General features: G+C 39.6%; 1 long non-coding RNA gene and 1 pseudogene across 1 annotated transcript in view; both read right to left on the bottom strand.

Moving 5' to 3' along the window:
* The window catches only part of LOC139360606 (uncharacterized), a 161380-nt gene that overhangs the window by 131581 nt on the left and 2282 nt on the right, over nucleotides 1–27517 (bottom strand). The gene's annotated exons all lie outside the window — the stretch shown is intronic.
* On the bottom strand, nucleotides 1809–8685 carry LOC105464097 (nucleolar transcription factor 1 pseudogene; annotated as a pseudogene).

The following is a 27517-nucleotide window of genomic DNA, read 5'->3' as shown; positions in this document are numbered from 1 at the left end:
ATATTTTATTTTCATGGAAATGTTACTTTGGTGTTGCCTACTACAACCTTTTTGGGAAGAAGGAGGCCAAAATATCAATTTGAAAACTGTACTTAAAATTTATTTTAATTTTTGAATTTCCATCAGACTTTCTTATATACATCTTTCCTCAGCTTGAGAGAAATCATGTGCTGCCATACTACATTTTTTAATTCGATATGAACTTTATCAGAAAATATTTTGGCTTCAATTAATCTGTGTGTGTGTGTGTGTGTGTGTGCCCGTGCGCATGCTTATAAAGCCTTGGTAAATTGTGACAACTGCCTTTTCTGAGTGGTATAATATCATAGCTCTCTTGCAATCATTTTGAATTATGTGTGCATGTCAACCAATTCAAGTACACTTCTGCTCCATAGGCAACTTCATTTAGTAAGAAAAAAACACCTTGTTTTTACCATAACACTGTGCTTCACAAAAAAAAAATAATAACTTTCATATTATATCACAAAACAAATAACTGAATCCTCAATGTTGAACTTTTAAAATGAATTTCCAATAGAATTCAAAACAATATCATATTTCACTTTGATAGAATGAACTTCTAAAAATTTTACTTTGATTCAATGAGTTGGGTGAGAAAAATTTAGCCATCATTGGAATTAACAGATTGTTTTATTTGAAGCATTCAATATCACTGATTTAAAACTGACCTCGCTTAATTCTTTGCAAAGCTCTGCTAATGAAGTGAACACAATAACATCTATCAGTTCATTTTTAATATATGCACATGAACACTTGGAATAAAAATGAATGGCATTAATTTAGGAAAATGATGATTTGATCTAAATTAAAAGTCATGCTTTACTGAGTGATATGTAAATACACCTTCTGAAGACATATTAATACATGTTAACTTGCCATCTTCAGGCCCAGGCTTCTTAAATTAACTATGAAGTTTTGAAACTATGAAGTTTTCTAAGTGCAGTAAACCACCATGGCACGTGTATACCTATGTAACAAACCTGCACGGTCTGCACATGTATCCCAGAACTTAAAGTAAAATAAATTTAAAAAAGAAACTACGAAGTTTTGAAATAAATGTGCATGTACCTTTCACAGATCTACCTCCTTGGATTTTATATAGCCAGTCATTGATATTATTTTGGCTCCCAGGGTGGCTGGTAAATGGCTCTTAAACTTTTGTGCAAATTACATGTCCATGATCAACTGTCTTGAGAAACAGAAAGTCAGTAATTCGGTTATTAATAATCATGTGCTTCATTTTTTTCAGAATGAAGCATCTTGTTTACAGCTTAATATATATGTATATAAAACACACTTCTGTCCCCTCCCCAATAAGCGGGTCCAGACACCTCCTTCCTACAGGGGACAGGGGAGAGGGCCATCAGGGCAGTGCCTATTTCCTCAGAGGCACGTATCTTCCTCTCCCGAAATGTTCCCTGCCTCCAGTTCCAATGCAGGAGGCCAGGCAGGAAGCCCCTCTGAAAAAGAAAGGGTCCCCCCCAGACTTCCACCCCACCTTGGTTTGAGCTGCAGTTATGAGGACCTCGCTGAACTCTCTGGGACCCCTCATTTCTGCTCCCTGTTACAACATCCAAGCCAGAAGCACAAGTCACAAGTAGTGGGGGTGTGGGGGACTGGTCTGGTGTTGGCTCAGTCAGGTGGTTGCTCTCCCTGGAGGACCCCCCAGGGCTGATGTCTCTGAGGCTGTAGGATCCTGATTTGGACTCCTCCAGCCCCCTATCCCCACCATATTTTGTGAGGTGAGCTCCTGGGCTCTCCCTGGCTGCCTCAGGGTGGGGCTGATCTCAGTTGAAGTCAGCATCTGAGGAGTCCCTTGAAGAGGAGGAGCGGGTGGATTCATTGTCTTCATCCTCCCTGCCATTCTCCTCATCATCCTTATCCTTGTCATCCTCCTTATTCTTGTCCCTATCCTTGATCTCATCCTCAGTGCTGGACTTGGAGGAGTCCCCACCGTCTTCAGAGGAGTCACTAGTCTCATCATCTTCCTCTTCTTCCTCTTCATCCTCGTTGTCCTTCTCCTCAGACTCCTAATTGGACTTCAGAGTAGTCCAGCTGGACTTGGAGTGCAGGTCTCAAAGCTTAGTCATGCTCTTACATTTATTGGAGATGTACTCTATAAATTACATGGTCCTGGGGAGACTCTTGATGCAGAGGCCCAGGTATACCTTGTACACTTCTGCTGCTCCTTGGCCGGCTTTTTGTAGTGCTCCTTCTGGCTCTGGGAGATGTGCTGCCAGCGGCTGCCAATCTCCAAAATGCGTTCCTTCAGTGGCAGGTGGTTCAGCTCCCCATTGGACAGCAGCTCCTGGGAACTGTTCATGGGAGGCTTCTTGGTTTCTCCCAGGAACTTTATCTTCTTGGAAGAGTTTCTAGCAGCCAGAGATGCCTGCATCTCGCTCGGCTCTCTCTCATATCACTTTTGATGTTTAGCTGCCTTCTTAATCCATAGCAGTTTCTCCTTATTCTTTATGTTATTCCAGGTCATCTCCATGGCTTTTGAGGGCTTCACCCAGTTGTTCTTCAATTGGGCCATGTAGTCACTAATGATGCTCTGTTGTCAGATCTCTGCTGTCTTGGGTGACTCTGGCAGCTTGCCCTGGGCCTAGTACTCCCTCCTGGGCCTTGTTCTTGGCCTTCTTCTTCCCAGATCATTCCACATTTTGGCCATCAGGTAGGTCCACTCACTCCCAGAGAGCTCAGGCTGCTCCTCCCACAACTGCTACCACTTCTCCTCAAAGAAAAAGAAATGAACATGTCCAATATAGGCCACTTAGGCTTCTCTGAGTTGCCCTTACCCCCATCTTGGGATGGCTTCTTGGAGGCCAGGCTGGTGGCTTGCTTCTTGTTGCTATTCAACATCTTCTCCTTCCCCAGGACCCACTACTGCTCCTCCTTGGGGAAGGCTCCAAGTAAATGGAGGAGCTCCACCTCATAATGTTTCTTTTTCTGAATGTACTTCTTGTGATAGGCATCTTTCTCCTTCTGGGAGAGGAGCTTCCACTGTTGGCTGCATAGCACCATGCACTCTCTGCTGGGTGTGTCCTTCATGTCAGCCATGAGCTCTTCTCAGTACAGCAAGTAGCTTTTTGGAAGTGGCTTGGTGGGTCATCCATCAGACTTGTCCTTGAGCTGCCATTCTCAGCCTTGGTGAGGGTGAACTTGGTGATGCCCACCCCACCTTGGCTCAAGGTGCTTCTGGATATAGTCCCACATCGTCTCCTCATATTCCTTCTGCTGCTCCAGGGCCTTATTAATCCATTTCAGCCTCTTGTTGCCCAAGAGCTGAGACCACTGCTTCCTAGGAAGTCCTTCACCTCCTTACCTCCTTCGTAGTGGTAACTGGGCTCACTTTGAGATACACCTTCTTCTCATGAGTGTACCACAGTTGCTGGGGAATTTGGGGCTTCTTGGGGATATCTGACTTCTTGTCATTCTGGATTGGGTCAGAGTGATCCTCTTTGAATTGGGTCAGGTTTCTACAGAACTTTTGTTTCTCCTTATGGAAGCCCTGAATATATTTCATCTTCTTCTCCGGAAACTGCTTGGATTTCTTGGATATAATCTTGGTCAGGTCCAGATTGCTCATCTCAAGGGGAGTTTCACATACTTGTCCTGCTTCTTCATGAAGAAGGGAAATAAGGAATCAAGGAATTCCTTGGGAAATCTGCAGGTTTTTTTTTTTTTTTTTTTTTTTTTTTTTTTGCCTTTGTAAGGATTTGTAACATGTTTCTGAGCATTGAGGATCAATTCTGTCAATGTATGGAACTTCCTGGCCTTGTTAGAAATCTCTACCCATTCAAACCTACAGAAAAGTCCTTAAATGCTACATTTTCCCACTTCATATGTGACTTGATAGTTTTGAACTTGGAGCTGTCATTGGCTGTAAAGTAATTTTTCAAGCATTGCGGCAAAGTCAGCATGTCTTCCTGGTACCAGCATTCTTGGCCTTTGGGGGTGACCATTTTCAGGTCTGTGGGGCAGTCAGTTTTTCTCTTTATCCTCCAGGTATCCAGCTACCTCTTCCATGGTGCTGGCTGGCAACCCAGGATCAAAGCCACCTCACCCTTTAGAAGACATACCAATTCCCACTCAGGCAGGCTGAGAGGTGAGGGACTTTCTATCCCTCTCCCCTCCCAAAGAAGAGGTGGGCACAGGTCCCACACTCGCAGAGATGACCAACCAAGACCCTAATAGACTTAATGGGTTGGTAGATGTGGGAGCATGCTCCTCCTCTTCTTCCTAACCTCTACCCTATCCCCTACAGCCTTGCTCCGTGGTGTGCACACTCCCCTGCCCACTGGAAACTGCTTCCTGCTTCCATGTGCAATGAGTACCCACTTTCTACCTTCCTTCCCCAACCCTGGCCAACAAAAACTCCTCCTTGGAGCACCCACCCAAGGGAGGCTCCAGGCTACAGGGCCTGAGCTTCACTTTAAAAAACTCATTGCAACTAAAAGGTTTATTGAAAAATAAATGCATCATCAAACAATAAAATTGTTGTAGATTACCATCATACAATAAAGAAAAAAATACTGTAGTAAGAGCATTCAGGCTAATCTCTATATCAAGGGTTGGCAAACTATTGTCTGCAGGCCAGATCTAACCTATAACCTGTTTCTGTAAATAAAGTTTTATTGGAACACAGGCACTCTCATTTATGAGTATTGTCTATGGTTGCAACAGAGACCTTATGACCCACAAAGCCTAAAATATTTACCATCCGGCACTTTAAAAAAATGTTTGCTGACTCATACTCCATATGTAAGATGGCAGGGCTGTTCAGCCTCTATTTCCAGTACATATTTTATATACACCTAACCCAGGGTTTCCCAACCTTGGCACTATTGATATTTTGGGCTAGATAATTCTTCGTTGTGGGGGGAACTGTCCTGTGCATCGTAGGATGTTTAGTAGCATTTGTGATCTCCAGTCACTAAGTGTCAGTTAGTATCCTCCCACTTTTGACAATCAGAAATGTCTATAGACATTGCCAAATATTCTCTAGTGGGCAAAATTACTCACAGTTGAAAATCACTGACCTAACTTGTAATTTTGTACTGATCTCACAAATTGGGACATGGCAGTGTCATGCAACTTGAGGCTGTAACTTAATACATAGCACAACTGGCTGCTACTTCAAGTGGCCAGTGGAAGCAAAGCAATGTGGAATACTTTTCCCACTACCTTCCAAGGCCATGAAGCATTAGCCGTCTCTAGTCACAAATCGAGTGCCCTGCATTCTGTCTTTAGAAAGAATGTATGAGTTTCTTTGTGTTTGAAAAAGGTCAGGAAATGAGTAATGGGTTATGGTTAATCATTTTTTAGACTTAATTATGTGTTAGGGTGAGAACTTGGTTCACTACCTATGTATCTTACACACTGCTACAGAAGATTATGACAGAAGCTTCAAGTATAAAGTAGAGGTCTACTAAACCTATCAAATGATGTGAGTTGAATGAGTAAATAAGTAAAATAAGTAATGCATAATAAATCTACCACAAAATTTCTAAGTCTTTGGATTCCTTCACATATATCATGCTGAGAAACTTAGCATCTCAACTTCTTTTACTCTGGCCCCCTTATTGAGTTCAACTAAACAAACAATTGGAACCACTCCCAGCATCTTAACCTAACACAATGGAATCAGAATCTCCTGGTAAGTGCTTCTTAAACAATGAACTCAGCCTTATCTAGTATTTTGTCCTTCCTTCACTCGGTATAGCACCCACTGAACCTATTATGATTCTAGCCAATATACATTAGTAAATTTGCAATTTGGCAACTGGAGCCTGCCATGACCTGATTTTAGTTTAGGTTTTGCAATAATCAGAGGTAGTGGGCTAAATAGAATTTTCTCACCTTTTCAAGGTAACACTCTTAGCAAGGTTGTTACAGGGTCTTCAAAGAATGAAGGAACAGCCTCATCAACCAGGAGAGAAAGGAAGATTATACGGGGTTTGGGGTACTGAGTTATATGAGTCTGGCCATATGTCCCCATTTCAATTCTTGGGATCCCACTCTCTCCTAATCCAAATATAACTTTTATGTAAAATATCTGGTAAACCAATGTTTTTATGCAGCAGCCCAAGACTCAAAATTTGAGTTTTGTTTTCAACTATCTCACTCCAGTGGCTGCAAGTGATAAGAGATTCTTTGAATAAAATCGTAGAAGTTCCACAATTTTTTGGTTTTGTCTTGATATAAGACATTAAGGCTTTGAGGTTGCTTTTCTTTTCTTTAAGCTGCCAAATTCAGCTAGAAGCAGCTAGGCTATACTGCAAATTTTTAATTATTTAAGGCTTTCATATTATTCTATTCCAACTACTACTAGATCCTTCAGAGTCTTGCCCAAAATGAGCACATTATTCCTAATAAGCGTAGATAATAATTAGCTATTTCTTTGATTTGAGCATGTCTTAGACTACTGGTTGAGTTTTTAGAGATATCAACAACAATTAGAAGAGGTAATAAATCTGAGATTTCCCCTTATTTTCCTGAGAATCTGTTGCTTGCAACCTCTTTTGGCACCAATTTCTCAATCAGGTTGGTTATTAAGTAGAAAAGTCATTCATTAATAGTTCTCACAATTTCTCAGAGCCCTGGTAAATTGAGCTTGAAGCCTAACTTCCAGGAATAGACCTGAAACCATGCCTCAAAACAGACTTGATAAACTACTGCCACTGATTGCTAGAGGAAGCCTGCATTGCCACTATCCTTATGCCACATCTGTGGCAGGAACTCAACTTTGCAATCACCAGAAAGCTGCTGTCATTGTACCAGTAGATGCTAGGCACATCTCCAGGAGAAATGGAAGCACCAAAGATTGCTGCTTTCTAAACCACAATCTCACATGGATGCATTGGATTGCTAGGGTCTAGGTCACATCCCTGTACAGTAGTTGCAAGTGGGGCTGTGAATTTGAGTTTATACTCCTATGTTGGAGTCCAAAGGCCAGGGAGCCTGGAGTTGTCTTCTAAGTACAGGAGAGGAATAGTGTGCCCCAGCTTTAGCAGATCTACACATTCATCTTTTCTCTGCTTTGTTCTTTCTGGACCTCCAGTAGATTTGATGGTACCTGCCCACATAGAGGGTAGATCTTCTCCACGAAGTCTATTTTGACTCACAGCTAAACTCTTCTGAAAACACCCTCACAGACACACTCCGAAATAATGCTTTACCAGGTTTTTAAGTATTCTTTAATCTCATCAAGTTGACACCTAAAATTAACCATAACACATACACCATCCCAAAATTTAATGTCTTAAAGCAACATGTATTTTGCTCACAAATGTGAAATTTGAACAAGAGACAATCTGTTTCATTCAGTGTAAGCTTGGGGATAGAATCACATGAAATCTCAGTCACTCACATGTCTGGTGACTGATGATGGCTTTCAGGTTGAGACTTTAACTGAGGCCATTGGCCAGACACCTACATGTGGCCTGTCCACAAAGAGACAAACTGTCTACCCCTACACAGCTTACTGTGTACATTAATCTGACTTTACTATTCCATTGTCTTTGTTAGTATAACTTTAGTATTCCAGTAGACTATTGCCCAGAAAGAAAAAAGTTGCAAGTAAAATTATTGCTTTTTACAGGAGTTCCTGAAAGTTGTATCATTCTTCAGTAGAAGAGTTTACATTGTAAGATTATTTGAGCCTCTAGCCTCAAAACACTTACCTTGTAGTATCCACCAATCCTAAGATCCTTATCCTATTCTAATCAAGCTCCTGTGTTGAAAGACTCTCGTAAACCAAACTCCCAGCTCTCAATATAGCATCAGACCTTGTCCTCCTGCTCTGAGACTCTCTCAGATTCCATGAAGTATCAGTTTAAGCAATATATTCAACTTAGTCTCTTCAGTGTGTTGTTCTGGTGATATTTGGGAAGTCAGCATTTGACACCATGTGGCCTGGGCTTCTTTACAACATGGTGGCTAAATTTCAAGAGTGAGTATTCCAAAAGAAAGCTATGTAGAAGTGATATAGCCTTTTTTAAGATAAGATCAGAAATCACACAGCATCATTTCCACCACATTCCAGTCATGGAGGTAACCACAGATGTTCACCCAGTTTCAAGGAAAAGGGGATTAGACTACACCATTTGATGGGAGGAATCAAGAATTTTCAGACAGGTCTCTAAACCATCACATCCCCTAAACTCAATTAACGTTGTCTATAGGTTCTTGGAAACTGAAACTTTAGGTACAATGCCTAAGGAAGCCAACTTTCCCATAGGCTAATTGATATAAACAAGAGTGATGAGATTGATGTAAACAAGAGTGATATAAACAAGGTTCCTATGGCATATTTCTGGTCACAGAAACATCACCAAAATTCTAAATAAAGACCAAAACACGTCTAATATTAAACATTAAAATAGATGTGAGCTATACATACATTTAAGACAGATTAATAAAAACAAGCAAGATCCAGTTATTGCAGTTCAGAGTTGTGGGTCACCGGAGGCCATCCCGGCAGCTCAGGGTACCTAATGGGAACCCACGCTGGCCAGGATGCCATCCCATCACAGAGTGCACTCACATACACACTCACATTCACTCAGACTGGGGCCATGTAGACACACAGATTAACCTAACATGCACATCTTTGGGATGAGGGAGGAAACCGGAATACCTGGAGAAAACCCACGCAGACATGGGGAGAATGTGCAAACTCCACACAGACCGTGGCCCCAGCCAGGAATCATTTTTTTTTTTTTCTCATCAATGTTATAACAAAACGATTCTGAAAAAAAAGATGTAATTCAAGGACCTGTCGTATAGAAAGATTATCCAAAAGCTAATGGGCAGCCATGAATATGAGGACTCTAGCGGATGCCCCCTACAAAAGGTATACACTAAAATACTAACAGTGTTTAGTTTAGGGAGTGGAATTATGGAAATAATTTTTTTGTATATATTTTCTGAATTTCCTTCAATTAAGAAGTATTCCTTAATTTAACAAAAGATACACAAACATATCCTCGAATTTAAGTTCAATAATGAAATAAGAAAAAATTCAGTACAAAATATAGAAAGGAATGCCTGTAACCTAAATTATTAAATGTTTTTTTAACAGCTTTATTGAAATCTAATTTATATACCATAAAATTGCCTCATTTAAAGTGTACAATTAAATTCTTTTTAGTAAATTTACAGTTTGCAACCATCACACAAATCCTATTTTAGGACATTTTCATAACCCCAATAAGACCTCTCATGCCCATTTTCGATCTCCATTCTTATTCCCAGCCTACGCAACCACTACTTAATTTCTGTCTCTATCGATTTGCCTATTCTGGGCATTTCATATAGATGGAATCATACAATATGCAGTCTTCTGTGTCTGGCTTCTTTCACTTAGCAAATATTTTTTGATGTTCATCCACATAGCATGTATCAGTATTTTGTTCCTTTTAATTGCCAACTGAAATTCCATTGTATGGGTATGCCACAATTTGTTTATTCATTCTTCAGTTGATGGGCATTTGGATTGTTTTGGGGTTTGGCTATGATAAATAATACTGCTATGAACATTTATATAAAAGTCTCATGTAAACATTGTTCTCATTTTTCTTCAATAGATGCTTTCTCCAAAGTTGCTGTATCATTTTACATTCCCACCACCAGTGTATTAGGGTTCCTATTTATCCACATCCTCCTTAACACTTATTAAAGTCTTGTCTTTTATATTGTAGCTATTCTTGTATATGTCAATACACATCTCATTGTGTTTTTTTATTTGCATTTCTCTAATGACTAAATATGTTGAGCATCTTTTCATGTACTTATCAGTCATTTGTGTGTCTTTTTTGGTGAAATATCTATTCAACTATTTTTTGTCATTTTTAATTAGGTTATTTGTCTTATTATTGAGTTGTAAGAGCTCTCTATATATTCCACATACAAGACTTTTTTTTTTTGAGACAGAGTCTCGCTCTGTTGTCCAGGCTGGAGTACAATGGTGTGATCTCAGCTCACTGCAACCTCTACCTCCCAGGTTCAAGTGATTCTCCTGCATCTGCTTCCCAAGTAGCTGGGATCACAGGCACCTGCTAACATGCCCAGCTAATTTTTGCATTTTTAGTAGAGACAGGGTTTCACCATATTGGCCAGGTTGGTCTCGCACTCCTGACTTCAGGTGATTCACCCGCCTGAGCCTCCCAAAATGCTGGGATTACAGGCATGAGCCACCATGCCTGGCCAAGACTTTTATCAAATACATAATTTGCAAATATTTTCTTACAGTCTGTAAATGTTCCCCCATCTATAATTTAAATTTTATGCTTTCAATAGTATAATTATCTTCCTGACTTCCTCCTTTGTGCCCCCAGTAGCCACGGTGGAGGTGATGAACCTGATGGAGCAGCCTATCAAGGTGACTGAGTGGCAGCAGACGTACACCTGTGACTTAGGTATCCACTTGGGCGCCAACACCTGCGTGCCCTCTGTCAGCAGCAAGGGCATCATGGAGGAGGATGAGGCCTGTGGGCGCTAGTCACTTATTCCAAAATTGACCGCACAGTTGGAAGTAAAGCCGTCCTCAGCAAATGTAAAAGAACAGAAATCACAACAAACTGTCTCTCAGACCACAGTGCAATGAAATTAGAACTCAGGATTAAGAAACTCACTCAAAACCGCACAACTATGTGGAAACTGAACAACCTGCTCCTGAATAACTACTGAGTAAATAACGAAATGAAGGCAGAAATAAAGATGTTCTTTGAAACCAGTGAGAACAAAGATACAACATACCAGAATCTCTGGGACACATTTAAAACAGTGTGTAGAGGGAAATTTATAGCACTAAATGCCCACAAGAGAAAGCAGGAAAGATCTAAAATCAATACCCTAACATCACAATTAAAAGAACTAGAGAAGCAAGAGTAAACAAATTCAAAAGCTAGCAGAAGGTAAGAAATAACTAAGATCAGAGCAGAACTGAAGGAGATAGAGACACAAAAAAACCCTTCAAAAAATCAATGAATCTAAGAGCTGGTTTTTTGAAAAGATCAACAAAACTGATAGACCGCTAGCTAGACTAATAAAGAAGAAAAGAGAGAAGAATCAAATAGATGCAATAAAAAATGATAAAGGGGATATCACCACCGATCCCACAGAAATACAAACTACCATCAGAGAATACTATAAACACCTCTGTGCAAATAAACTAGAAAGTCTAGAAGAAATGGATAAATTCCTGGACACATACACCCTCCCAAGACTAAACCAGGAAGAAGTTGAATCTCTGCACAGACCAATAACAGGCTCTGAAATTGAGGCAATAATTAATAGCCTACCAACCAAAAAAAGTCCAGCACCAGATGGATTCACAGTCGAATTCTACCAGAGGGACAGAGAGGAGCTGGTACCATTCCTTCTGAAACTATTCCAATTAATAGAAAAAGAGGGAATCCTCCCTAACTCATTTTATGAGGCCAGCATCATCCTGATACCAAAGCCTGGCAGAGACACAACAAAAAAAGAGAATTTTAGACCAATATCCCTGATGAACATTAATGCGAAAATCCTCAATAAAATACTGGCAAACTGAATCCAGCAGCATGTCAAAAAGCTCATCCACTAAGATCAAGTAGGCTTCATCCCTGGGATACAAGGCCGGTTCAACAGACACAAATCAATAAATGTAATCCATCACATAAACAGAACCAAAGACAAAAACCACATGATTATCTCAATAGATGCAGAAAAGGCCTTCGACAAAATTCAACAGCCCTTCATGCTAAAAACTCTCAACAAACTAGGTATAGATGGAACGTATCTCAAAATAATAAGAGCTATTTATGACAAACCCATGGCAAGTATTATAATACTGGATGGGTAAAAACTGGAAGCATTCCCTTTGAAAACTGGCACAAGACAGGGATGCCCTCTTTCACCACTCCTATTCAACATAGTGTTGGAAGTTCTGGCCAGGGCAATCAGGCAAGAGAAAGAAATAAAGGGTATTCAATCAGGAAAAGAGGAAATTAAATTGTCCCTGTTTGCAGATGACATGATCATATATTTAGAAAACCCCATTGTCTTAGCCCAAAATCTCCTTAAGCTAATAAGCAACTTCAGCAAAATCTCAGGATACAAAATCAATGTGCAAAAATCACAAGCATTCTTATACACCAATAACAGACAAACAGACAGCCAAATCATGAGTGAACTCCCATTCGCAATTGCTACAAAGAGAATAAATACCTAGGAATCCAACTTACAAGGGATATGAAGGACCTCTTCAAGGAGAACTACAAACCACTGCTCAACAAAATAAAAGAGGACACAAACAAATGGAAGAACATTCCATGCTCATGGATAGGAAGAATCAATATCATGAAAATGGCCATAGCGCCCAAGGTAATTTATAGATTCAATGCCATCCCCATCAAGCTACCAATGACTTTCCTCACAGAATTGGAAAAAACTACTTTAAATTTCATATGGAACCAAAAAAGAGCCTGTATAGCCAAGACAATCCTAAGCAAAAATAACAAACCTGGAGGCATCACGCTACCTGACTTCAGACTATACTACAAGGCTACAGTAACCAAAACAGCACGGTACTGGTACCAAAACAGATATATGGACAAATGGAACAGAACAGAGGCCCCAGAAATAATACCACACATCTACAATCATCTGATCTTTGACAAACCTGACAAAAACAAGAAATGGGGAAAGGATTCCCTATTTAATAAATGGTGCTGGGAAAACTGGCTAGCCATATGTAGAAAGCTAAAACTGGATCCCTTCCTTACACCTTATACAAAAATTAATTCAAGATGGATTAAAGACTTAAATGTTAGACATAAAACCATACAAACCCTAGAAGAAAACCTGGGCAATACCATTCAGGACATAGACATGGGCAAGGACTTCATGACTAAAACACCAAAAGCAATGGCAACAAAAGCTAAAACAGACAAATGGGATCTAATTAAACTAAAGAGCTTCTGCCCATCAAAAGAAACTACCATCAGAGTGAACAGGCAACCTACAGAATGGGAGAAAAGTTTTACAATCTACCCATCTGACAAAGGGCTAATATTCAGAATCTATAAAGAACTTAAACAAATTTACAAGAAAAAAATCAAACAACTCCATCAAAAAGTGGGCAAGGGATATGAACAGACACTTTTCAAAAGAAGACATTTATGCAGCCAACAGACACATGAAAAAATGCTCATCATCACTGGTCATAAGAGAAGTGCAAATCAAAATCACAATGAGATACCATCTCACATCAGTTAGAATGGCGATCATTAAAAAGTCAGGAAACAATAGATGCTGGAGAGGATGTGGAGAAATTGGAACGCTTTTATACTGTTGGTGGGAGTGTAAACTAGTTCAACCATTGTGGAAGACAGTGTGGCAATTCCTCAAGGATCTAGAACTAGAAATACCATTTGACCCAGCCATCCCATTACTGGGTATATACCCAAAGGATTATAAATGATGCGACCATAAAGACACATGCATACGTATGCTTATTGCGGCACTATTCACAATAGCAAAGACTTGGAACCAACCCAAATGTCCATCAATGACAGACTGGATTAAAAAAATGTGGCACATATACACCATGGAATACTATGCAGCCATAAAAAAGGATGAGTTCATGTCCTTTGTAGCGACATGGATGAAGCTGGAAACCATCATTCTGAGCAAACTATCACAAGGACAGAAAACCAAACACTGCATGTTCTCACTCATAGGTGGGAATTGAACAATGAGAACACTCGGACACAGGACGGGGAACATCACACACTGGGACTTGTTGTGGGGTGGGGGGATGGGGGAGGGATAGCATTAGGAGAAATACCTAATATAAGTGACGAGTTAATAGGTGCAGCAAACCAACACGACACATGTATACATATGTAACAAACCTGCACGTTGTGCACATGTACCCTAGAACTTAAAGTTTAAACCAAAAGTATAATTATCACAAATTATTTGATTTTGTTCATAGAACATACCAAATTTGAAGAAAAATGAAATCAATGAGAAGCTTTGTTTCTAAGGTTTAAAGTTAAAAGGGCAATTACAGTTGTCCAATAACTAACGATAATTTAATTACTTGTTGAAAATTATTTTGCCTTGATTATCTAAGAATTGGTAATCAAAATGTAAGAGCATATTTTTGAAACTGATAAACTGAGGGTTTTTTTTGTTTGTTTGTTTCAGATGGAGTTTTGCTTTTGTTGCCCAGGCTGGAGTGCAATGGCATGATCTCGGCTCACCGCAAACTCCGCCTCCTGGGTCCAAGTGATTCTCCTGTCTCAGCCTCCCAAGTAGCTGAGATGACATGCATGTGCCATCACGCCCGGCTAATTTCGTATTTTTAGTAGAGACGGGGTTTCTCTATGTTGGCCAGGCTGGTGTCGAACTCCCATCCTCAGGTGATCCACCCGCTTCAGCCTCCCAAATCGCTGGTATTACAGGCGTGAGCCACTGTGCCCAACCAGGAGGTTATTTAAGATAAGCATTTCTTATTTCAAAAGGAAGGTAGTAGTTCTAAATTTTAATTCTACACCTCAAATGTAATTCATTTTAACACTTTATCTACATCTGACTGATTTTATCAATGGAAAATAAAGCAGGTGACCCAATTCAGGCAAACATGTACTGAGCATCTGTTGAATGAGGCCTTGTGCTAGGTGTGGCAAAGAATATAATGACAAGAATAACTGCTCATTTGTGATTTACTAAAAAAGAGAGCCAATAACTTCAGTAGTGAGATGTCCAGGAAAATTTTATAAGAGTTGCTACTGATAAGCTCAATTCCACATTCTGCTAGGGAAGAGAACTTGCATAAAAGGATAAAATAGTAAAACTTTTTGTTTTCAGTTTTGGCTGAGTTCCCAAAGGTGGAGGAAAACCAGTAAATTCCAAATACATTCACATGCCAGAGTGAGGCACTGAACTTGCAAAAAGGATGGAGCAAAAGCTATGATTTTCAATCCTTAGGATATCATCTATGTTGAAGTTACATCATTGGCTTCAAGATGGCCAGTCAGCTTCACATGCCTCTGAAGCTTGGGAGACTGATGTCTGACACTTTCAGAGACAAATCCGAAAGGAAGTGAATATGGCTGATGCTGACCCTGCCTGATAACACATTGAGAGAGTACTGCGTTGGAAGTGAGATGCACTTTCCCTTTCATGCAACAGTGGGGAAGGGTGCTTGAATTTTCCCACTGGCCAATGGAAGGGTGGAATTGGAATTCTGCCCACAAGGATTAAATCCTGTTCTGCTCTTCTATTCCAGAGCCTTTCCACAGTTACTCCCACAGGATGAGCAAAGGGCCTGCATTGTTTCAAGTTTTCCCCTCCATGTAGACAATGGATGGATACTTGATTTCTCCAGTGCTCATGGGCCTAATGATTCGTGACTGTGTTAGCCCCTTTTACCATTTTCAGGGCTTGCAGGAAAAATAATCCTAGGAGATTCATAATTAGAGCAGAATGTGGCCCAAACACCTGGCAATCATGTTCATCCTCATTTTTTACCTAGATCATCCTTGATGCTAGAGCAAGGTTTACTCAATCTGATGGACATGCCTTTTATTTCTCTTGGCATCACCCACCTCTAGATAGTCATAAAGGATAGTGGATGGCTTATTATGTCAAGTATTTCTCTCATAATTAAATAAATTATATAGATAATGCAGTGTCTGTAAGTACTTGAGGAGACTTGGAAACCTTTTACGATCATCAAAATGAATATTTTTCTATTTGTCAACATTCACAACTATGAATGTTTATCTGTTTGTGTGGTTTATACTGGGGTTCTCCACCCCTGCCCCCCAACCACCAGTATTTCTCTACTTGGCCATTCTTATTCAGAGTCTTTCACCTTTATCTCTGACATAGCTTGATTCAAGAGCTTAATTTTTTTAAGGTACCATGATCAAGTCAATTTATATCCTGAAGAAGGGATTACATGACTCTTCATTTTCTGAGGAGTCCAATGAACAGGCCCATAACACGGACTCTCATGACAAGGAACTGAGGCTTCTAGCCAACAGCCAGCAAGGAACCAAGGCCTGCAACAATGACTTGAGTTTGAAGGCAGATTTTCCAACCTAAATCAAGCCTTGAGATGATTATAGCCCCAGCTGACAGCTTGAGTGAAATCTCATGACAGACCCTGAGCCAGAACCACCCAGCTATGTTACTCTCAGTTTTCTGACCCTCAGAAACCATGTGAGATAATAAATGTTTGGTGTTTTAAGTCACTAGGTTTTTGAAAAAATTGTTGTGCAGCAATAGATAAACAATATCATACACTGAGTTAATGTGACTCCAATAGCTGAAGGGTAGTTCTCTGAAGAGCTTGAGGGGATATCGTGTAGGAGAGTTGCACAAAGACGCTGGGGAATGGGCAGAACCAGTAGAAGAGACCTGAGTGACATAAGCAGAGCATCCATCATATTTGCTATTTCCCCCCAAGCAAACATTTCATGAAACAGCACTTATTATATGTGATATACTCTAATGTTTTTTATTCTTGTTTTATTAAATGCTGAAAGAGAGCCCTCAAATTGATTTCATAATACCTAACAGATGTGACATCCAGTTGAAAACAGTGAACGTAATCATCTTTAAGGCCCCTTATAGATCTAAACTGCTGTAATTAGGAGGTGACACAGTTGTTATAATGATAACTAACATTTAATAAGCATTCGCTATCCAGAATTGTTCTAAGCACACTTCACATAGACTGTCTTACCTGAAGACAATAAGGTAGGTACTATTACCATCCTCATTTTACAGATGTGAAAACTTGTAAATGCCAGAGGCCAGGAGGGAATCCAGGCATTCTGGCTCCAAAACCTACTGTCAAGAGTGCAGGCTTCTATATTATACCGTTTGGGTTCAAATTCTGATTCCAATGGTTGATCAATAAATGTTTTCAGTTATGATGATGATATACCCAATTATTAGAAATTCACTGATGGGGATAATTCTCCCTATTGTCAAGAACACAGGTTCCTGTATCAGACTGTTTGGGTTTAAATCCTGATGCCAATGGCTAATCAATGTCTTTTCAGTTATGATGATGACACACTCAATTATTAGAAATTCACTAATGGGGATAATTCTCACAAAAGGAAGTTTAGGGCTGAATTCAGCAGTTCAACGCATTGATAATAAGATCAATGTTCTGCTCTGCTTCAGCCACACTGACCCAGTCTTCACTTTAAATGCAGCCACTCATGCATTTCAGTAAGAAGGGGCCCTGGCCTAGGTTACATAATGTCTGCATGGTTTAACAGCTAAAGTACACTTCACTGTAACCAAACAGGATAGAAGGAATTTCAATATATTCATTTTTATGTATTGGGTTCATTAAAGTGCACTCAAAGATAATTCTCTAACAAACAAACCTAAGTAAAAATACACTAGTCACCATCATGTAGAAAGTATTCCTACTAAATTCAGTGAGCATTAATTACCTTTGGATTTCAAAAATAGGATCAATAAACTTGGTATAATTGACTAAAAGTGGTAAAAACTATTTGCAGAACCTGGACACCTGGAACTATCATCTTTTTGGTTAAATTCCTCTGAGACAAGTCTCTATCAATTATATCTTTCCTTTCACAGGAATAAAGTATTTATCACAGGTATTAGAGTCAGTGTAAAAGCACAACATCCTTTTAATAAGATTCTCAGTAATCAAAAATTCATATACCTCCAGAATGAATTATCTAGAGCTGGACACATATAGGGAAAATGTGTCAGGAGGATGTTTCAGCAGCTGCTGCATTGTAAGGTGACATGGAAACTTTAGAAAGAGGGCAGAAAGAAAAAAAGGTTTAAGTCCCACTTTAGATGCTATTGGATGATTATGGATTATAAGGAACAAGACTGGTTGCAACCTTGCTTGGAATACCGCTAACAGGGGTAAGACAGTTTTCTCACATTACCTATTTTCTGGAAAAGAAAATATCATTTCTAATATGTTGCTAAAAAGGGATTTACAGAGGATGTCATGTTTCTCGAACCAAATATCAATCTCAATGACCTAAAATTTAACAATTCAAAATAAAACTTTTTCTAATTATAAAAGAAGTCATGCTTTTACAGAACATTTAATAAATGTAGAAAATGTAAAGAAAAAGCACAAAGTGATGAGATATTGCCCCACAAAATAGTAATTATTTATATGTATATATAGATACACATCTCCAAATTGTGCGTGCGTGTGTGTGTGTGTGTGTGTATCTCCAACTTGGCAACACACTATAAGTTCATTTTGTAATTTTACTTTTTACGTTTTAAATTTTTATTAACCATCCCCACTCCCTCCTCACAACTACATGTCCCAGCCTCTGGTAACCATCATTCTACTCTCTATCTTTGTGAGTTCAATTGTTTTAACTTTAACTCCTACAAATAAATGCAAAGTTTTTCTTTTTGTGTCTGGCTTATTTCACTTGACATAATGACCTCCAGTTCCATCCATGTTGTGGCAAATGACAGTATCTTATTCTTTTTTATGGCTGAATAGTACTTCATTGTGTATATGTGCCACATTTTCTTTATTCATTTGTCTGTTGATGGACACTTAGGTTGTTTCCAAATCTTGGCTATTGTGAATAGTGCTGCAATAAACATGGGAGTGCAGATATCTCTTCAGTATACTGATTTCCTTTCTTTTGGGTATATACCCAGCAGTGCAATTGCTAGATCATATAGTAGCTCTATTTTTAGTTTCTTGAGGAACCTCCAAACTGTTCTCCACAGTAGCTGTATTAATTTACATTCCCACCAACAGTGTACAAGAGTTCCCTTTTGTCCATATTCTTGCCAGCATTTGTTATTGCCTTCTTTTGGACAAAAGCCATTCTAACTTGGGTGAAATGATACCTCATTGTGGTTTTGATTTGCATTTCTCTGATGATCAATGCTGTTGACTACTTTTTCATATACCTGTTTGCCATTTGTATATCTTCTTTTGAGAAATATCTATTCATGTCTTTCACCCATTTTTGATCAGATCATTATATTTTTTTCCTATAGTTGTTAGAGTTCCTTATATATTCTGGCTATTAATTCCTTGTCAGATGGGTAGTTTAGAAATATTTTCTCTCATTCTGTGGATTGTCTCTTCACTTTGTTGATTTTATCCTTTCTTGTGCAGAAACTTTTAAACTTGATGTGATCCTATTTCTCCATTTTTGCTTTGGTGGCCTGTGCTTGTGAGGTATTACTCAAGAAATCTTTGCCCAATCCAGTGTCTTAGAAAGTTTCCCCAATGTCTTCTTTTAGTAGTTTCACAGTTCGAGGTCTTAGATGTGACTCTTTAATTCATTTTGATTTTTGTATATGGTGTGAGATAGGGGTCTAGTTTCATTCTTCTGCATATGGATATCCAGTTTTCCCAGCACCAATTATTGAAGAGACTGTCCTTTCCCCAATGTATGTTTTAGGGAACTTTGTTGAAAATTAGTTCACTGTAGTTGTATGGATTTGCCTCTGGGTTCTCTATTTGGTTGCATTGGTCTATGTGTCTGTTTTTATGCCAGTACCATGCTGTTTTGTTTACTATAGTTCTATAGAATAATTTGAAGTCAGGTAATGTGATTCCTCCAGTTTTATTCTTTTTGCTCAAGATAGCTTTGTCTATTCTGAGTCTTTTGTGATTCTATATAAATTTTAGGATTGTTTTTCTATCTCTGTGAAGAATGTCATTGGTGCTTTCACTGTAATTTTATTTTATTTTTTTACTTTAAAAATACTGTGGGAATTTCCTTGTGTCAAAATATTCTGCTTCAATATTAATTTCATAGCTGTATAGAATTCCATTCTATGCATGTAGTACTTGTAAGTTAGGTATCTACTCAGTCAAGCAGAAACTACTCTATATATTTAATGCAGAAAAGGACTCAATGTTTTCCGTTTAGTTTCTCAATTCATACAAAACCACATCCAGGCCATCACCAATCATTCTATATGACAAATGCTCTTTTTAACAACCCCACAATATCGCCCCTTACCACAAAATCTTCCTTCAGCTTAATCTCTCCCACTCTAGGTTCCCACGCCGCCCCTAATCCCACTTGAAGCAGCCCTGAGAAACATTGCCCATTATCTCTCCATACCACCCTACCAAAATTTTCGCTGCCTCAACACTTCAACACTATTTTGTTATTTTTCTTATTCATATAAGAAGACAGGAATGTCAGGCATCTGAGCCCAAGCTAAGTGATCATATCCCCTGCGACCTGCACGTATACATCCAGATGGCATGAAATAACTGAAGAATCACAAAAGAAGTGAAAATGGTCTGTTCCTGCCTTAACTGGTGACATTACCTTGGGAAATTCTCCTGGCTCAGAAGCTCCCCCACTGAGCACCTTGTGACCCCCGCCCCTGCCTGCAAGAGAAAAACCCCCTTTGACTGTAATTTTCCACTACCCACCCAAATCCTGTAAAACAGCCCCACCCCTACCTCCCTTCACTGACTCTCTTTTCGGACTCAGCCCACCTGCACCCAGGTGAAATAAACAGCCTTGTTGCTCACAAAAAAAAAAAAAAAAAAAAAAAAAAGTAATTTGCTATAAGGTACAAAAAGTACTGAAAAAACACAAAGGACAAAGGTGTGTATCAGTTAGCTATTGCTGTGTGACAAACCACCTTAAACTTACTGGTTTTATTTTTAAAACAATTCTGTGGTCAGCAATTTAGGCTGGGCTCATCTGGGTAGTTCTCTAGTCTCAGTTGAACTCCTTCCTGCTGGTTTTGGGTTGACTTTGCAGATTGTGGCTGGGCTCCCTTACATATCTGAGTTATCAGTGGAAACAAGAGGGCTGGTTAGACTCTGATGCACATGGTTTCTCATTCTCTAGCAGGTTAATCTGGGATTATTCCCATGGCAATCATAGGGTTCCAAAAGAGTGAGGAGAAGATGGTGAGTCCCCTTGAGGCCTAAGCTTAGCACTATCACAACGTCATTTTCACTGTCTTCTATTGTTCAAAATAAGGAATAAGGTGAGCCAAGATTCAGAGAGAGAATAAATAAATTTTACTTTTTATGGGAAGAGCTGCAAAGTCACATTGAAAAAGGTCGTGGAAACCGAGAGAAAGAATTTTGGCTAGTTTTATAATTCATTACAGTGTGTGTTACCCAGAGACCAGAAAGCTCTACTACTTCTGGGCTGGGACCCATAACCTGTCACTTAATGCTGATCTGTGAGTGATGCTAACACTGCTGCTTTTGGGGGTGCTGCTCCCACTGAGTAGGAATACAGGATGCTATAGCTTTACTAATGCTGTTAAAACGGTCACAGATGTTTTGGAAAGAAATGGCTGCCTATAGTCACTGTTGCTGCTGCTACTACTGCTGGAGGGACTTCTGGAGACAAAAAAAGAGGCTTCTTTTTCCTCTCACCTCATAGTCTCTCCACCAGTGCTTCCCACTGGCAAACCTAACAGGAGGCTAATTGGAAAAGGAATCTGAAAAATGTAGTTTGTGGGTTTCTAGCTCCCTGTGATACAGAGAGAACAATGAAAGTATAACTGGGAGCCAAGGGAAAAATTACTGCACAATATAATGTTTTAAACTGATCTCCTATTGCTGGATATTTAGATTGTTTTGAGACACAACATAAGTGTGGAAAGCAAAGCCATCAGTGGGATAGTTTCTGAATCCAGTGGACAATGATATTTAATTTCTAGGAGAGGTATTTAAGAAGGGATATGTTCTCCTTCAGCTAAGCAAGAAAAAGGTAATACATAAAACAGAGCAGCTCTAAGTAACTCTGTTCTAGACATCCAAGAGCAGATTTGTGTTCATTATAAAAGGAAGAACACTGGAGTTCTGTGCATGTGGAGCAACAATTATATAGTTGACCTCAAAAATTGTTTTCTTCGCATTATATTCCCATTTGGTTGAGATCTGTAGCTTATTCTTAAGTTATAATTTTTGTACCTTGAAATACACAAAAATTTTACTTGCATTGCCCTATATACCAGTAGTCACAGAATAACTATAAGGTCCTGATAATAATTTTTCAAAATGTGTTTTTAGGGTTTAGCCTCTATGCACAACATTTAAAAAATGTTTTAATTTTTGTTATAAAAAATTAGTATTCTTGCAGATATATTTTATACATGTATTTATCTTTTTAGGGCAATTCATAGAGGAGGAATTACTGGGTCAAGGAACAAAAACAAAATTAAAGAACTCTAACCCCTCTCAAATTTGTCCCATGTTCAGGAAGTACCCAATGTGAAGGGAGGTGGCACTTATATTTACAAACCCAGTCTTCCTGGCTATCACTTGAGTGCTACCATTGTATGTCTCATGAATGTAGTCCTGTTACTAAGTGGCATTGGCTTTTTAATTTGTTCTGTTTTGGGGAAGTTGTCTTGAGTCTCTTATGTTTCTACCTCATGTTCTGATCCATTCAGCTGTCATTCTGTTGAAATGAGAACAGTACCTTTTGTCCCTGATATTTTTTGTTCAGCAAGCTATATTGGCTACAAAACTTTGTGCTCCCAATATCTTTATGAATTTTTTTTTCTAATCTAGCTTTGTTAAAATCATCTCATTAACCCCCAAGGCTCAGGGTAAATCTCTATGGAGGAAAGGTAAGGGCTCGCATCATTCATTTTACGCCAATATTGGGCTATCCTTAGAATAGTTCTAACCCTCTGACACTAACCATGGCTCCTTGAACCAAGTTTTCAAAGCTCAGTTCTTTCCCTTCTTCAGTCAAGTGACTTGCAAACATACCCTTGACGGGTCTAGTCTCTGTCCAGTAGATGTTTCTGAATCCCAGGGTAAAATGTCATTTGGGCTGCTCAGGTAGGGATCCTAGAAATACTCAGATATATTCATAAATATAGAAACAGATGAACAGGGGTATGCTCAAATTTCATATCAGCAAGTTTTCAAGATAGTTCAGGGTTTTCCCCCCTTAGATCCTAAAACTTTAATATTTTAATCTTTGGGGTAGAAGGCTTCCTTTATATTCTTTTCTGATTATAAATGTAACATATGATCATTTAGAAATATTCAGAAATAGAAGAAATATAAAATACAGAAAATAAAATCACCTATAACCTCCTTCCCAGAGGCACCGCTGTGAAAATTTTATACACATTTTCATCTAAACTCTTTTCTATATAGTTTCTATAGTTAAGGTCATATTGCATATACCTTTTTTTGTTGTTTGCCCTTTTCTTAATGACAAAACTTTTCCTTTGTGACTAAAAATGCTCTTCATATACATACTTTCTAATAACTGTATATTAGTCCACTGTTTGGATGTACCATATATTATCAGGGTTGTGTGTTTTAAAAACTCTTACAAGTTTACTCAGAATAAAGTCAGTCATATTTTCTTTCATCACCCAGATCCATTCAGTTCTGAGAGCTGTCTATTCTATTTCCAAATGGTTTATCTGTCCCAGAGGTTTTAATCCAAGCTGGAACATCGGGGAAGCTTTTAAAATATACTGATTATTGGGGTCCCGCCACAGACTGATTCAAAAAGAATTCCTGAAGGATAGAGCTCAGGCATTCACATACCTAAAATCTCCCCAGTGGATTTTCATATAGCCAGAGTTGAGACAAAATGGTCAGGCCAGTTGCTCCTCTCCAGAGCCACTGCTACATCCCTAGGTGGAGCCCTCCCTCAACTCCCAATTAGGCAAGTGCAATTACCGCCTAACTCTTCCTGTTCCTCGTCTCTTTCTCTGGCAACCTCTCATGCTTCATACTCCTTCCCAAGTTACTTTCCTAAAACACAGGTCAGATCACATAGCTCCCCCATTGAGACACTTCCCACTGCTCCCTACTGCCTATACTGGTGAGTCCTAGCATGGCCTGAGCAAGGCCTTCTACCACCACAGCCCAACCTATATTTCTTTTTTTTTTTTTTTTTTTTTTTTTTTTGAGACGGAGTCTCACACTGTTGCCCAGGCTGGAGTGCAGTGGCGCGATCTCGGCTCACTGCAAGCTCCGCCTCCCGGGTTCCCGCCATTCTCCTGCCTCAGCCTCCCGAGTAGCTGGGACTACAGGCGCCCGCCACCGCGCCCGGCTAATTTTTTGTATTTTTAGTAGAGACGGGGTTTCACTGTGGTCTCGATCTCCTGACCTTGTGATCCGCCCGCCTCGGCCTCCCAAAGTGCTGGGATTACAGGCTTGAGCCACCGCGCCCGGCCCCAACCTATATTTCTATATTTTTTCCTCCTCTAGGTCCTTGTATTAGTTAGTTTTATTTTGCTGATAACAGAATACCTGACGCTAAGTAATTTATAAAGAAAAGGAATTTATTTCTTACAGTATGGAGGCTGAGAAGTCTAAGGTTGCAGGGCTGTATCTAATAAGGGCCTTCTTGCTGTTGGGGACTCTGCAGAGTCCTGAGGCAGTGCAGGACATCCATGGGGGAGGGGGCTGAGCATGCTAATGTGCTAGCTTAGATCTCTCTTCCTGTCCTTATAAAGCCACCAGCTCCCCTCTCATTATAACTCATTAATCCATTAACCCATTAATTCATTAATCTATAAATGGATTAATCCATTCATGACTGCAGAGCCCTCATGACCCAGTCACCTCTTAGAGGCCACATTTCTCCATTCTGCTACATCGGGGAATACATTTCAGCATGATTTTTGGTGGGGGCATTCAAACCATAGCAGTGTTCTAGCATGCCTTGCCATTTTCCTTAGCGAGCTTTCTGCTTTTGTTCAAACTGCCTTTTTTCACACTGTTCCTAACCTGCAATGATCTCCTTCTCCAATCCTCAAAGAACACCATCATCTTATTCATACTTCAAGGTCCATTTCTAATATCATATCCCTATTCAACCAGTCAACAATCATCTATTGAGGGACTACTGTGTGCCATTCATTAGTTCACAAGTTTTTGAGTTCTACTGTATCTAGGTGCTGAGGAGACAATAGTGAACAAAACAGAAAAAAATACCTTTCCCTGTAGAACTTACATTTTAGTAGGAGACACAGGAAAAAAAAAAAAAAAAAAAAAAAAAAAAAACACCCAAGCACATTTTCATAAATAAGAAAATGTTAGATAAGTGCTATGCAGAGAATAAGAACGTATAGTGACCGGGTGGCTATTTTTGTTTGAAATGGCCTCTCTGAGGTGACATTTATACTGAGGTCTGAATGACAGGAAGGAAGGGACCAATCATTCAAAGTTTAGGGGGCAAAGCATTCCAAAGACAGGATCAGCCAATGTGAAGGCTCTGAGGTGGAATGAAGCCTACTTGTTTGAAGAATAGAAAGAAGGCCAGAGCAGCTGAAGCACAGGTCCAAAGGGGGAGTAGTGGCAGAGAGAGTCAGAGCCAGCTTATATACACTTTTGTTGTTGTTTTGTTTGTTTTGAGACAGAGTGTCACTCTGTTGCCCAAGCTGGAGTGCAATGGTGTGATCTTGGCTCACTGCAACCTCTGCCTCCTGGGTTCAAGCAATTCTCCTGCCTCAGCCTCCCAAGTAGCTAGGATTATAGGCACGTGCCCCTACGTCCAGCTAATTTTTGTATTTTTAGTAGAGACAGGGTTTTGCCATGTTGGCCAGGCTCATCTCGAACTCCTGAGCTCAAGAAATCCACCCACCTCGGCCTCCCAAAATGCTGGGATTACAGGTGTGAGCCACCACACCTGGCCTCATATATGCTTTCTAAGTCAGGGCAAAGAGTGAAAATTTGATTCCAAGTGCAATGATGAGAAGCCACTAGATAATTTTAAGCCAAAGAGTGATATGAAATGGTTTGTGTTTGAACAAGATCACTCTGGTTGTTGTGTGAACAACAGATAGAGGGGGTGACAGTAGGAGCAGGGTCCAGGTAGATGCTTTGGTAGCAGTCCAGTTTTCCTTGAACTACTTGCTGAATTTGAAGCCAATAAAAAGCAAACACGTCTCTTACTCTTAGGCAAAAGATTAAAATTGTTAATGTCACCTAAAAAGACCTGGATGGACTGGCCTCTCTCCAGCCTTCTCTATATCTTCTTTGCCTCCTGCTATTGAGCCTTGCTGACCTTCCTTCAGTTCTCCAGCCCACATCATTCCTTCAGGCCAGAGGATACTTGGACTTGCTGTGGTTACATATTATTTCTGTGTGTTATAAAATACACATAACATACAATTTACCACTTTACCTATTTTAAGGTATACAATTCAACATTAAGTACATTCACACTGTTGCACAACCATCACCACTATCTAGCTCCAGGACTTATTCGTCACCACAAGAATAAACCCCATATCCATTAAGCAGTGATTCTCCATTAGGGTTAGCCCTTGGCAACCACTAATCTGCCTAGGGATTTGCCTATTATGGACAGCTCATATAAATAGAATTATACATATGCATCCTTTTGCATCTGGCTTTCACTCAGCATAATGTTTTCAAGGTTCATCCAAGTTGTATCATACATCAGTACTTCATCCCTTTTTATGGCTGAATAATATTCCATAGTATAGATATGCCACAAAATAGATTTCATTAATATATTTGTCACTGGACATTTATTTAGGTTGTTTTCATATTTTGGCTATTGTAAATGATGCTACTGTGAGTTGTTTGGTGATATGGCAGCTGTGGTTATATACTGATGCATTATAGATCAGTGAATCTTAGACATTTGATAGTTTCCTATGGCTGCTGTAACAAAGTACCACAAGCTGAGTGGCTTTAAAAAAAAAAACACAGAAATGAATTATCTCACAGCTCTAGAGGCTAGGAGTCTGACATCAAAGTGTCAGCAGGGCCATCTTCTCTCTGAGACTCTGGGTAGAATCCTTCCTTGTCTCCTCTTAGCTTCTGGAGGTGACCATCAATCCTTGGCAGTCTTTGGCTTGCAACTGCATCACTCTGATCTCTACTTCTGTTGTTACAATGGCCTTCTCCCTGTGTGTCTTTGTGTTTTCATATGGCCCACTCCCTGTGTCTCTTCTTTTAAGGATATGAGCCCTTAAAAGTGCTTGGATTAAGGGCCCCACTACTCCAGTATGACCTTGTCTTAATTATATTTGCACCAACCCTATTTCCAAATAAGATCACATTCTGAGGTACTGGGGTTAGGACTTCAGTCGCACGAAGCCTGGACTTCAATATATCTTTTGGGAGGACACAATTCAATCCATAATAGATGACAGACATTACTGTGCATCTGACTTCCCTAGGGATCTTGTTAACATGGGCTTGGGGTGGGGCTTGAGGTTCTGCATGTTCAAACAGCTCTTCCAGTGGATGTCAATGCTGCCAGCTCAGGGTTAGTGTGACCAATATGTTCTGGTCTGCCCAAGACTTTCCTGGTTTTAGCCATGAAAATCCTGAACGCAGGGAAATCCCTCAGTCCTGGGCAAACTGGGATGGCTTGTCACCCTATATATATGTCATGGGCCACAGTTGGAGAGCAAGGATCTAGCTACAAGCTATGTTAATTTATCTACTAATTACATTACTGAATATTCATACTTATCTTTACATTTAAATGGT

Source organism: Macaca nemestrina, chromosome X, assembly GCF_043159975.1.
Source record: "Macaca nemestrina isolate mMacNem1 chromosome X, mMacNem.hap1, whole genome shotgun sequence".
NCBI lineage: Eukaryota > Metazoa > Chordata > Mammalia > Primates > Cercopithecidae > Macaca > Macaca nemestrina.
This window is presented reverse-complemented; position numbering and strand designations above follow the sequence as displayed.